Here is a 13,725-nt window from a genome sequence, read left to right on the forward strand (position 1 = left end):
TGGTCATCTTCTTTTGAGAGTAGAATCTCCCTAAGAAAGATGTGGTGACCTCGTCCCAAGTTCACAAGGAGTTCGGCCTTACCTCTTTCTCAAGCCGTTCAAGAGCCCTTCCTATAAAGAATAAAGGAAATAGCTTTAGTCTCACAAATTCTTGAGTTACCCCATTTACCTTGATCGTATTGCAATATTTCTCAAATTCGTTCAAATGTGCAAAAGGGGTCTCATGTTTTGCTCCAGTAAATTACCTCCTTTCGATTAAATTTATCATTACGGGCCGAATTTCGAAATCATTGGCTTGAGTAACGGGCGGAGCAACGCCACTTGAAGCTCTATAAGCTCCAGGAGTTCCCAACTCCTTTAAAGGTCTTTGAACTGGTTGTTCCACGTCACCCATTTTGCTCTTGTCTTTCCTCGAAATTGACCTCCCTAGTTGGGGAAGTAGTTAACGGCCTAGAACCGGCTCTTCTTCTCCTCCTATAGGTTTGCTTTATCTCCGGATCGTAAGGCACCAAAATCCTGTTATGATTTTTGCGCATACACTCTCAACAATTGCAATTAGTAACAAGGCTACAATTGTAGCCAAAAAGAAAAACACTCTTTTTGAATTTTTGTTGTTTTATGGTGAACTAGACTCAAGTAATCAATTAGAAATCAACAACACCGTTCCCCGGCAACGACGCCATTTTGATGGGCGTTAGAACGGTCGCACATTCTAAACTCAATCAAACTCACTTATAAACAAACACCCTACAAACCAAGCACAATGATAAGTAAAGATTCGGTCCACAAGGAACGAGATATGGTTGCTAAAGATCTTAACACTTAAGCTGATTCGGAGTTTATGATGAATTGGGGTTTGTCTAGTAGACAAAAAACTACGGTTCTAAATCAATGGATTAAAGACACTAGGGAATGGGATCCACTTAACCAAGGTAATTAGGCAAACGGGGAGGAAATTAAAATAGACAGGGTATAGCAAGGACTATATGTAAAATCGACCTCGTGCAATTAGAAAACAACTCACACTACCAAACTTAGATTCCTCATTAGTTTAGCAATAGAAGATACATAATCAAATTACAATAAGTAATGACTTACTCAATTTACATTTCCATGTCAAACTAAGCATATCATGCTATCAAGCTCCTAAGTCAAGGGTAGCTAATCCTTTCATGAAGAACTAACAAGCAATCTCATATAATTAATTTAATTGCAATACAAACATCAATGCTTCTCCCACATTTACATAACTAACCCAAGAGGTTGAGCTTCACCAAACCCCTAGCAAGAAGACTACTCACAACTCATGTTTATCAACATGCAAACAAGTATTAGGGTTCCAACTACTTTAATAATTGGGGAAAAGTGGTTAACAGTTGAAATAACTATCATCCAAGAACAAATTACTAAGAACTAAAAGGATTCAAGTAACATGCAAATACTAAATAAAATCAAAATATAAGTAGAATAAGGGTGAAGAAATTACTAATTGAAGCTTCAAATGTTGATTACAAAATTCCAAATCTTGAGAATGATTCTTGAATTTCACTAATATAATGATTGGATTTGATGAAAACTAAGCTAAATTAACTAAGAGGAAGGTTTCAAACTAAGAGGAGTTTCTAAAAACTAGGCTATTTCTGTCTCCCCTTACAAATGAGTTAAAAGGGAAGTATTTATACTCCCTGAAACACATAGGGAAATCCGTCAAAATAAAACGGATTCCCAGCGAGGAGCGCCGGCTCCACAATGAGGAGTGCCCACTCCTTGATGTTGCACGCCTTCTCCAACCGCTTCAGTGAAAAGTCAGATTTGAAAGTGTCAAGGAGGAGTGCCCGCTCCTCACAGGGTGCACGTCCGCTCCCCTGTTCCACAGCATAGGCAGAATTCAACTTCAAAGGGAGGAGCGCCCGCTCCTAGTTACGAGCACGCTCACTCCTCACAGGCTCTGAATTTGGGCAGATTCTTGCGAAAGTTGAGGAGCGCTCGCTCCCCTTGGAGCGGGTTCTCCCTTCTTCGTCTTCAAGCCTTGAACATTACTCCATGATTTGAGTGCTTGTCAAATTGAGATATAGTACCTGCAAAGCATGGACAAACACGATCAAAGAAAGGGAGAAACCGAGATACAACATTTTCATTCAAAATGGGGTTAGAAAGAGGGGAAAAGATTACAAAATCGGGTTTAAATCAACACTATAAGTGGTCAAATACACAACTTATCACATCTTTATAAAATAATAATAGTAGTGAATACTTAGTCACACAAACTCCAAGTTTATTACTTGATTAAGTTGTCAAAACCTCAAACTATAATACATTGGTGACGCTTACATTATCAAACATTATATATACCACATAGCTAACATAAAATGGCAGAAAACCAGAAACCACGCAATTGATGTAGTTGAGTTTGTTATTGATGTATCCACACAGTTCATCCAATGAATACAATGTAACGAATTCACCAATGAAGCAAGGATAAATTACGTTAATATTTTAATCCATGGGTGTAAAATTGATAAGAAAAATCGAGAGTAATGCTCACTTACTGGCTGCTGCACATAAATTTCGTCTATAAAACTTAACACATGAAAGCCCAGGCCAAATTTCGTAAACTAGATCTAATTAGAACCAAAATAAGATAAAATGCAATTTTAGGGCCTATTCAATTCATCTTATGTTCACTTATTTTAGGCCTAATAGGTTCATATAAGTTCAGTTAAGTTAAGATAATTTCAATATAGGAAAAATAAGTTCTGATAAGTTCAATTTAGGAAAATTAAGTTCTAATAAGGGCTACCCAAGTTCAAATTACTACTATAATAAGTTTTAATAAGTTTAATTAATTTTAGATGAGTTAAGTACAAATAAGCTCAGATAAGTGATAATTAGATGAATAGAACACACCCTTAGCAAGTAAAATAATAAGAAATCAATCAAAGATAAAGTCATATTTCCATTAAAAACATGTTAATGCACACCTAAACCCCAATAATATCAATTGTGGAAATCTCAAGATATAAACAACCAACTTCAACATTATACAACAAACATATGAGAAATAGTTCAAGTTTATATAATTCAATTCAATTATACATAACTCAATATATGAAAAATCTAAGAATAGTTCAATTTTATAAAATACCCAAGAATATGAACAATTAATTTCAACAAAATTTAATAGACAACCTTAACAAAATCTATGTTCCCAAACAGAAATCCTACAAATTATACACTACAATTAACAAAATTAACACTATCTCTTTTCCTCCTACTAAATCTAAACATCTAACCAATTTTACAAATCTGACAAACATGTGAGAAATAAATGAATTTTATAAAAATTTGTGCATTTATAAATTAGGTCAATATATATATGGAAAAACTAGAATAGTTCAATTTTATGAAATACCCTAAAATATGAACAACCAAATTCAACAAGTTTAACATTATTTCCAAATAGAAATACTAAAATTTATCCCATTAACCTAGTATCACTTGTTACCCAAACCCTAGAAATGAGTTAATCCATAATCCCACCATGAAACAAAGATGAAGTAAAATCGACATCCAAAATGAGTGTGATTGCAAAATGGTTTTGGCTAATATTTTTTTTTTTCATTAAGTTAGTATATGATGCTTAGGTTATAATGTTTATTAATTGAAAACAACCATTCACGTTAAAAAGTTTAGTATAAGAAACTTTATTTTCTTACAATTATAATTTCCTTTACAGTTGCGGTTTGTATATTCCAAAATATTAATTATTTGTTAAGTATCAATTTCTTATTATCTTGTATAAGCCACATTCCGATGCGATAGATCTTACACTAATAGAATTTTATGAAGTAGATTTAAATGGAAGTTTTATCTAACTCCGTATAAATTATTAGATTTGTAAATTTTTATTATAGAATTAAATCATAAATGACATTAATCACTAGAGATATATTTTGAATGTGTAATCACTATAGAATATATGTGTTAAAAATTTGCAAAAAATTGTATACATTAATTGTAATTATTGGTGAAATATAAAAAAGATGGATTAGAAATAAAGTAAGTTTATACTCAGTATTTTTGTTAATTACTTTGATGCATATGAAGAGGACAGGGAAAAAAGGGAAAAACATGGTCGACCATAAGATCATACTTTATTAAGGATGTATATTAGTGTACATTATGAGTACATGCGATATATTTAAAGGCTCATAAGAGTCATAACATAATATAATATATAAGATCAACAAGGAGAGTTACAATAACATCTGTATTTATCACTTCCTATTGGAGTTTCGATGCATATACGCCTTGCATGATTTTTATTTTTCCAGCAATTTTCTCCACAAGTAGGAAGAGTGCAATCTAGTTTAATATCATAAGGAGTTGAGCACATTTTTTGTGCATTATTCTTCATTATTCCTGCATGCCAAAATAATAGTAATAAACAATAATATTACTATGAATATAAGAATTATTGGTCGAATACGGTGAGCAAAAAAATAAAAATAAAATTCACCCTCGAGTAAATCTAGATTTACATTTACTTGAAAACAAGACTGGGTTCCCTCTTGCTCACATAATGTCGCATTTAATAATAAGATTAAATGAACATATATTGTATAAACCTAAGAAAATAAGGACCAAATTAAGCCATTTTTAGGGTATGTGTAGCCATTTTTAATGATTAAGATTAAAGAAGGTGAAAGATGGATTGTACACTACTAAAAATTTTACGTACTCTATATCACTTGCAAGGAGATATGTAATGATTCAATATGATCTTTAATTTTAAAATATTTATATATCAAATATGGAATTTAAACTTACCTTGAGACATAAAGACAAGCATTAATAATAGAAAAAAAGGAACCATGGTTGACCTTCTTGCCATGTTAAAAAAATATAAGATTGTTTATTAAATAAAGATTTTGTGTGACCTTAATATGAATGACTTGAGAAATTAAAAGTTTATTTGTGAATAAAAATTTAATGCCTTTGTGGCTTATATAATAGAAGGATATAGATTTAAAATGGAAGTTTGTTTTTTAATCTATAAATTATTAATTTTTTTTTCTTAAGGAATTAAAACATACATGATTGTAATCTTGAGAGAATTTTTTTTGATGCGTGATCAGTAGAGATTATTTTTGAAGATCACTATATTGATTTTTTTTTTTTTTTTTTTTGGAAGCTTAGATTCTTTTATTTTATTTGAAAAAGCAATCATTTTAGATTTTTTTTGAAATCGGGTTCATTAGAGATTTGAGACTGTTCTAATAATGGTTATGCTTATAAAGTTGGTTAGTGCTAAAGAGAGGAGACATTGATAGTTTTCATTGCTAAGGATGGAGAGTTTTGGTGTTTTTAATGGTGCTCTTGGTATGTCATATGGTGGGAAAAGCTTATGGTTGTCTAAAAGCTTAGTGTTTTCGGATGAATTAAACCAACCTATCTCAAGTGCAAAGGGAACAAAGTATATAGGGTTAAAAAAAACTTAAAATGAATGTGCAGAAGAAAACTGTGAAATTAGACATTGCATCAGTCACATCACTCAGCTCTTTCATCTACTCTTTTTTTTTATCACTTAGCACCAATACATACAAAAAATTATCAATGTCATTGTTGTAATTGAGGGTCAATTGAATTGGGTAATTAAGAGGAATTCTCTATGCTTGTATCCTACATTATATGCCGGTTGAGGTCGCAAGTAATGTATGAATACATCGTTAACATGGTGACCAAGATCTTAAAACCTTTTGACTCTGTCACGATTCCCGCGAAAATGAATAATGAGTATGATAAGTGTAAGGAATATTTCAAGCATCCCACACTTGAGCCCCAATATGATCATGCACTTAAGCATGATCGCGTCCAAAGAGAAAGAAGCTTGAGCAAAAGAGTCGCTAACAAGTTTTAGGAACTTGTAAGCAGTTCACAAGGGGTTAAGGTTACACCCCTTCACGATCCATGAGATTGCTAACTCCATAGTGGTCCTGAACCATGACTTGATATTCGAGGATGAAGGTACAAATCAAACCTAAAAGTGATTGAACTTGCTTTAAATAGGCCTCTACTTGGTTTTTCTTATATTCATGTGCGATTTTCGATCAACATACAATCAATATATTAATCCTAAACCTATTTAATTTATGTTGGTTGATTATTAATGCTTCTGCAAGAGAAGAGGTGATCTAGCAATAACAATAATATCAAGCAACATATAATTATTAACAAATTATATACAAATTATCCGTCAATTAACAAACACTAGTAGAAAAATGTATTTTGGCCCCGGTTCAAAACCCCCCTAAGACACCGGTTTTGAACCGTTGAGTATTTAAGGAATGTTATTTCATCCAAAAAAAACCACCAATTCAAAATCCGTGGCAATTTCTTAAATTGGCACCGGTTAACCGAAGCTAATATTTATTTTTGGCACCGGTTAACCAATGCCAAAAGACCTTACCGCGTTTTTTTAAGGGGTTTTTGGCACTGGTTCCTGTTGAGAACCGGTGCCCTTAATGGCCCAAATTTTTTTTTTTTCACTTAAATTGATATATAAACACTACCATATATATATATATATATATATATATATATATATATATATATATATATATATATATATATATATATATATATATATATATATATATATATATATATATATATATATACTTATTTTCATAAAAAAAAAATGCTGTAATATTACAATTTTCGTCCAAAAAAATAAAATAAAATACAAGGTTACAGATAAAGAGCATGCAATATGCAGCTGTACAGTAGCAAAACAGGAGCACAGAAGCAGCAGCAACATGGCAACAAAGAAGCAACAGCTGCAGCAGCACTTCTTCACCTATCATTGTCAGACAGCTATGTTTATCAAGATTGGAGGCTTGCTTTGTTCATACTCAAAGCAGCACTTCTTCACCTTTCACTGCCAGGCAGCTAGACTGGCTTCGGCCTTTAATCAATTTGGTGGGTTCATAACTTCTGAAACGTTGAGTGCTATATTACAAAAGTCAAGTATGATGTTTTTATGTAATTTTAAGCACAAATAAGACAGATTCTTAAATTCAATTTTGTTTTTCTGTGATATCCTTACGTAGTATGTGCCTATGTGGAAGTTATTTTTAAGACAGGGAATTAATGTTGAAAAATCGAAAGGTTCAGTTCAAAGGAGAATAGGAAGGTTTTTGGTTTGTGAAAAAGCTTTTTAATATACTGCTGAGAGGCATATTAAGTAGCTAGCCATCAAGAATATACTTCTAAGAAATGCAACATTCCTGATCAAGTTCTAATTACAAGTACAACTGAAAGAGCGGATCATAAATACTATACCAATGACATTTAAAAAAAAAAACAAATTCATTCACATTTTTGGATTTAACTAAAAAACTTCAAGAACATCATATGACATTATTATGACATAACACAAAATATAAGACAAGAATTTTATTTATTTATTTTTTTTTTTTTTTTTTTCATAATATCAGAAATTATATATTGAGTTCGTCATTAAGGAACTGCCTCTTACTACAAATTACTGCTGATCTACCACAAATATAAATTTAGTACTTTGTATAAGAAATAAACTGGAAAGTACCATTGGCGAGTCAAGGAAATCTGAAATTAGATCCAATCCATTATTATCATAGATCAATAAAATTTTATCTTCCTTAAATTAAATGGCACAATAATGCCAAACTACCAAAGGTCGACATGAGTTATGCATATCTAATAGCATTATACTCCAAAACCACTATCTCAGTTATAGAAGCCCATCCATGTTCATGAAGCACACTCAAGTTTTTTGCAAAATTCAATGGTATTCAATGGGAAATGCTAACACTTCTTGATTCTAGCTTAGAAGGTCGGCAGGTCCAGCATGTCTAAAGTTTAGAGAGCAAGCTCCACCAGCACACTTAAAACCTTAACATGAGCACGATTGACTATCATGTCAATACAAAATTACAAATATAGCAATAAATAATGAAATTACATCGGTTGTTTATCAAGAATGGGGCCTTACTTTGTAACCATACATTACTCAGTAGCAGCATTTTGTCTATCATTTTCAGGAAGCTAAACTGATTCCGGCCCTCAATCAATCTAGAGGGTTCATAAGTACTGTATTACAAGAGTTAGAAGCCAAAATGTCATGTAATCCTTAGCACAAAAAAGTGAAACTAATAAATTCAATTTGGCTTTTCTAAGTCAGTATAACACAAAGATATTTCAAACAGGACAAGCCTGCATGTCTGATAATTTAAACAGGCCTAAACAAATCATGCCTCAATTGTCAAACATAGGAAAGTACGATTTGTAAGGCAGTTGACAAGATTACACCCTAAAGAATTTCATAATGGACATATGAAACAAGAAAAGGCTCACTGATGAAATCATGAAAAGATAAAAGCCATGGGTTTACAAAGGTTGATCAGTTGACAGTAACTCGCTAACAGAGGAAATTATTCGGTATAGGTTAAAGAGGGGGTGCACACTCTATCTGAACAAGCATCACAAAGGTCATCTGCGAATTTAAAAGAGATTTTATTACCTCTATATGAAAAAAGACTGAAAAGCTAATGTGACTGGATGGGCTCTCTTATACCCAGATTGATTGCTTGCTTCTGCCTGATATGCTGCACACAAGTAAATCATGCAGAGCAACGGTCAAACCACCTGCATTCTTGAAACAAAATATACTCGTGTAAGCATAAATAACACTAGTAGCTAACGAGGATGTCTACTTGAATTAATCCAACTGAGAATACAGAGTAGAAACTAACCTAGATGCAAGCTTCAAAATAGAATAGCATCAGCAAGCAATCCATCTTCTACAGGTCAATACCAATTCCAGACGTAGCTCTAAAGACTCCCAACTAACAAATCTCATCGATGTCTAAAAATATTGGCCCCAGCATCAGTCACAAGAGCGAATACACCATCAAGTAAAAGGTTCATAAGCCACACTAACACCACAAAATGTTAAAAACATTAGAACACCTAAATTTGAGAGTTCAGTACTTTACCGACCTCAATTCCTCTATCTTACAGTCTTGTACCAAAGTTGGATGCTCTACCACTAGATTACTTGTTTACATCCTATCCCACAATCCATGACTCCAGATTATAAAGCATCGCCAAATTAAAACTCCACCTCTAAGTCCAAAGCTAAAAAATGCACAATAATACTTGCATCAATCATCAAGTTATAGCCTTGGTCCAAATGCTAAGTATTCCGAAATTGTTATGTCACCCAATTCTGAAATTTGACATTATCAACATCATCAAGGTACAGGTTAAACAATGTTCAACCTAATTTCTACATTGAACAGCTCACTATAACCAGGTCTAATTGTTTCAAGTGAAGAGAACAAGTCCTTAATTTCTAAAGATGTCAATTCAATAGCGTATTTTATATGCTAAATTTATCTGGGTGAACATATGAAGTCTAGATAATCTCAAGTTGCTAATTGTAGGGAATATTTCAAGAATCCCACACTTGAGCCTCAATATGATCATACACTTAAGCATGGTGGCGTCCAAAGGGAAGGAAGCTAGAGCAAAAGAGTCGCCAACAAGTTTTAGGAACTTGTAAACCGTTCATAGGGTGAAGGTTACACCCCTTCACGATCCAAGAGATTGCTAACTCCATAGTGGTTTGGAACCATAACTGGATATTCGGGGATGAAGGTATAAATCCAACCTAAAAGAGATTGAACGTGCCCTAAAAATAGGCCTCTACTTTATTCTAAATCTATTTATCTATTATTGGCGATCACTTGAATTATAATCATATTAGCCTAAACAAGATTATTAATTATCTTATTAAGCGTGATTACAAGTACAAATTCCCTTTAATCCTATGACAGAGGGCGTGATCAAGAAATAACAATAATATCAAGCAACATAATAACAACAATTATCATCATGATAATCTCAATCTCTAACAAAGCATAATAATATTAGCAAGATCCTAGGCATGATACTAACAAGATTAATAACAAACCCTAGCATGTCACTAAGTATTAAAGATCAAATCTTTAACCCTAACATGATAATAACATGATATTAGCAAGAAAGAATATGAAGCAACCTAAACATAATACTAGAAAGCAACAAAAGCATCCTAACATGATACTAGGAATTAAAATAATCAACGCATGATTTCTATATCAAAAGAATAATTGAAATAATTACTTAATTCGATGTCTCGTATCTCTTTCTAATAAAAAAATACACACGTGTTAGTAACTTCAAGGAAAATAATAAATAATAAATCTAATCAAAGAAATAAATTAGGATTTGGGACTAAACCCTCGGAAATTATCAACCTTTCACGTCGAGGGCGAAGGCAACTTCGAACTTGTCTAGGTGTGTCTAGAACTTATGATTGCGGAACTTTATATTTTGTAAAAAGGTGTATAAGGGCTTAGAAAAAGAATAGAGAGAGAATAAGCTTTAACTTAGAGAGAGAAGAGAGATGATTGGTGAATTAAAACGAGGAAATATAACCCTATTTATAAAGAAAATAGTTCAGAAATGATAGAAAAGAGTTAGAATTTGAATCGAAATAGAATTGACTCCTGTCGCAAACGACAAGACCCTGCGTGAAACGACAATCACGCATAGCGACAGAGTCTGTCATCGTGTGACAAGGCTGTCGTTTGGCGCTGCGACAGATTTTTTGCGGATTTTGTTTTTAACATATCTTTTGATCCAGAAGTCCAAATAAGTCATATAATATATAGTTGAAAAGCTCTTGAAGTCTACTTTCCAATACAATGAGAATGAGATTAAAATATTTTGTAGAATAAAAGATATGGCCGAAATAGTGGGACGGTGTCAGTTTTGGATAGAGTTTCGTATTTCTTTCATATCCTTTCCGTTATAGCTCAGAATTAATATTATAATACATCATTGTAAAGATAATTACAAGATCTATCCAACTATATAATATTTGTAAAGATTATGAGGCAAGAAAATAATATCTAACCATTTTCCATTTCGCACAAAAAAGGAGTCTAAAAATAGAGAAGTTTTATTCAATTTTGAATTCTTTGATCTTATCTTTTCAAAAAAGGATGATTAAGATCTTTTAGAAACTTATAAAAGCTTCTAAGAAATCCTATTTAGTTTAGAAATGGGATTAAACCTTTGGACCCTCCACATGATCATTGGGTCGTAGGTAAAATCCTGTTTGGGTCCAATTTAGTAAGTTGGTCATATCTTCCTCATTATTCATCGGAATTGGGCTTATAATATATTGTTAGAAAGGTCTTTTTAAACCCTATCCAATTACACTATTATTATACCTATATCATGGACCAAAATAAATTGGTCAGCCTATTTTCATAAATTGAGTACATTTTTTAAAAAACAGAAAGAAAATATTTTATTAAAAATGACCGCATCACAAGACTTTTCTCACTTTCACTTCGTTCGATAATCAATGACGTGAAAGGTATTCATCACTGGTTTGGTTTTTGGGGGAAACACAATTAGGTGTCTACACTAATCCTCCATCATAAACATTCAGCAAGATTCGATATTAAAGGCTTGCGTTTAAAGATCAACTTTATAAGTAATAATTCTGCATTTACCCTTTGAGTTAATAAGCTTCAATTCAAATGGTATCGAGACAACATAAATGAATCCAACCATAAACACAAAGTAAAATCTTCATAAATTTTACATCAAGAGTTGTAAAATGAGCCAATTTACAATAGAGTATCAAAACTTATCAGAAGTATTCAATAACCATTTATAGCATTCCAGAATATAGATTAAATTTACAAACTGCTAAAATAGACAGAAATCAAACACAATAAAAAAAATTAACAGAAATAGAACAACCATATATATTCATGTAAAAAATTAGACAGTTAATATATTTATTGAGAAGCAATCACATTACACTGATAACTACATAATATAGATCATAAACTTGTATGCATTATATACAAAACACGAAGACTCACTTAAAATGAATCATCAAACTTGATCAAAAAAATTCAAATCACATGCTATAAGCTATAACCCACAAAACCCCACAGTCAGATATGGATACACTATATTAGGCAATAACTTTGACAATTGAACCATATATTGCAAAATTAGCCATAACAAAGCTTCAATAGGCATATAAGCTAGCTGATTGATCGGTATTAAATAACCATCAACCCCATCATCAATGTGTTATAGCTAAGATCTCCAAATCAACACCATAAAAACAATCAACACAAATAATTCACAAAATGAATTACAATCTACCCTAGAGATAAAAGAGAAAGGCAGGAGGAATGGGAAAGTGTAAACCTTACAATTGAACCACGAGCAGCACTTAGTAGCCACAACAGCAAGGAGGAGCATGGGCTACTGTGGGGCAGCAAGGAGGGCAGTCAAGTGGAAAATTCTAGATGACCCTAAAAAATTCCTCAAACTGAACCCTAGAAAGAAACAAATCCATAAATCAGAATGTATATCCCGGGGATCACACATGAATAAGAATCAAAGTAGCAAATTACATTCATACGAACCTAAACCATAACTAACAACTTTCATATTAATACCATAATTTAAGATCAGCCCACAACCCACATTCTAAAATCTATGAAAATAAACTCAATCATAAATTCCAACAACAAATTCAACAATTTAATTAAGTCACCTAGAGAAAAGCAGCTCCAACAACTGGAATTAAGAGTAAGAATTGACGTAAGACGAGCCGAAGCAATTGCACTATGAAGCGTCTTCTGTTACTCCACCATTCCCAACATTGATTTGTATTTGTTATTGTTGTTAAAGAAGCACGAACAAGCAACTGATTCGGAATAAACGCACTCACAAACCCTAACAAATCAAGAAAGTAACATATATCAGCATATTTATCGAATCGTCGAATAATCAGGCAATAAGGGTTTAAATATATACAAATACAAAGCATACCTGTTTTGACGTTTTTTGTGTCCCCTATGAGACTTACAAATCAAAGATAGATTTGTCAAGGTCGCCTGTACCTGCAAAACAAACGGAGCTCCGAATGGCGGAGGTCCGCCTCCGAAGATTAAGTTAGTACGGAATCAAAGTGGAAACGTGTGGAAAGTAAGGTATCTGCTCGGATTCCAAGCTCAGGTGTTCTCTGTTTTAGAGAGCAATAAATGCCTTAATGATTAAGACATAAAGTTCGAGGTGTCAAAAAGACTCCCTCAATAGTTGGAGGAATCTCCCTATTTATAGAGTCCTAGGAAAACGTGCCCTACTCTAGGGATTAGGGCAGCGCCGTTTTGCGGCGCCCTTGGAGTTTGGGCCTTGAACGCTGCCATTTTTAAGGGGGAATATCTTAGTGACACGTGTCACGCATCTGGAGAGTCCATTTGGACGCCTCCTAGAGGGACATGTGTCGCTCTCTCATTGGTCCACTTAGGGGTATTAAATACCCCAAATCATTTGCCCATCACAGGAGTGACGTGGTATGCCACGTGACGCCTGTGATAGGTGTCAGCTTTTGATTGGCCAAGAAGTTACTTTTTACTGTTCAACAGAATCTAGGGTTTTACCCCAAGTCTTTTACCCCTTCTATAAATAGGAGGTTTGGCCTCTCTTGGATTCACACTTGCGTGAATCTTTGGGAGAATCTTGAATTTCTGACTTTAAAAAACTTTGGCTTCTACAGCATCCGACACTCGGCCAACTCGTCCGCCTGTTCCAGTAGAT

The 13,725-nt window shown here is 33.2% G+C and overlaps 1 long non-coding RNA gene across 4 annotated transcripts; it reads right to left on the reverse strand.

Moving 5' to 3' along the window:
- Nucleotides 1–6,709: 6,709 nt before the first annotated feature.
- On the reverse strand, nt 6,710–12,929 carry LOC145555867 (uncharacterized). Of its 4 annotated transcripts, XR_014091603.1 has the most exons (5): nt 12,680–12,929; nt 12,328–12,458; nt 8,796–8,908; nt 8,564–8,695; nt 6,710–7,011 (listed from the first exon to the last, which is right to left on the reverse strand). It is a non-coding gene; the product is annotated as an uncharacterized LOC145555867 (long non-coding RNA). The 4 variants fall into 4 exon arrangements; XR_014091602.1 differs by lacking the exon at nt 6,710–7,011 and having other exon boundaries at nt 7,037–8,695; nt 12,333–12,458; XR_014091604.1 differs by lacking the exon at nt 6,710–7,011 and having other exon boundaries at nt 7,037–8,688.
- Between the last annotated feature and the right edge of the window lie 796 nt (nt 12,930–13,725).

The sequence above is a fragment of the Chenopodium album genome, chromosome 8 (genome assembly GCF_948465745.1).
Source record: "Chenopodium album chromosome 8, dcCheAlbu1.1, whole genome shotgun sequence".
Lineage (NCBI taxonomy): Eukaryota > Viridiplantae > Streptophyta > Magnoliopsida > Caryophyllales > Amaranthaceae > Chenopodium > Chenopodium album.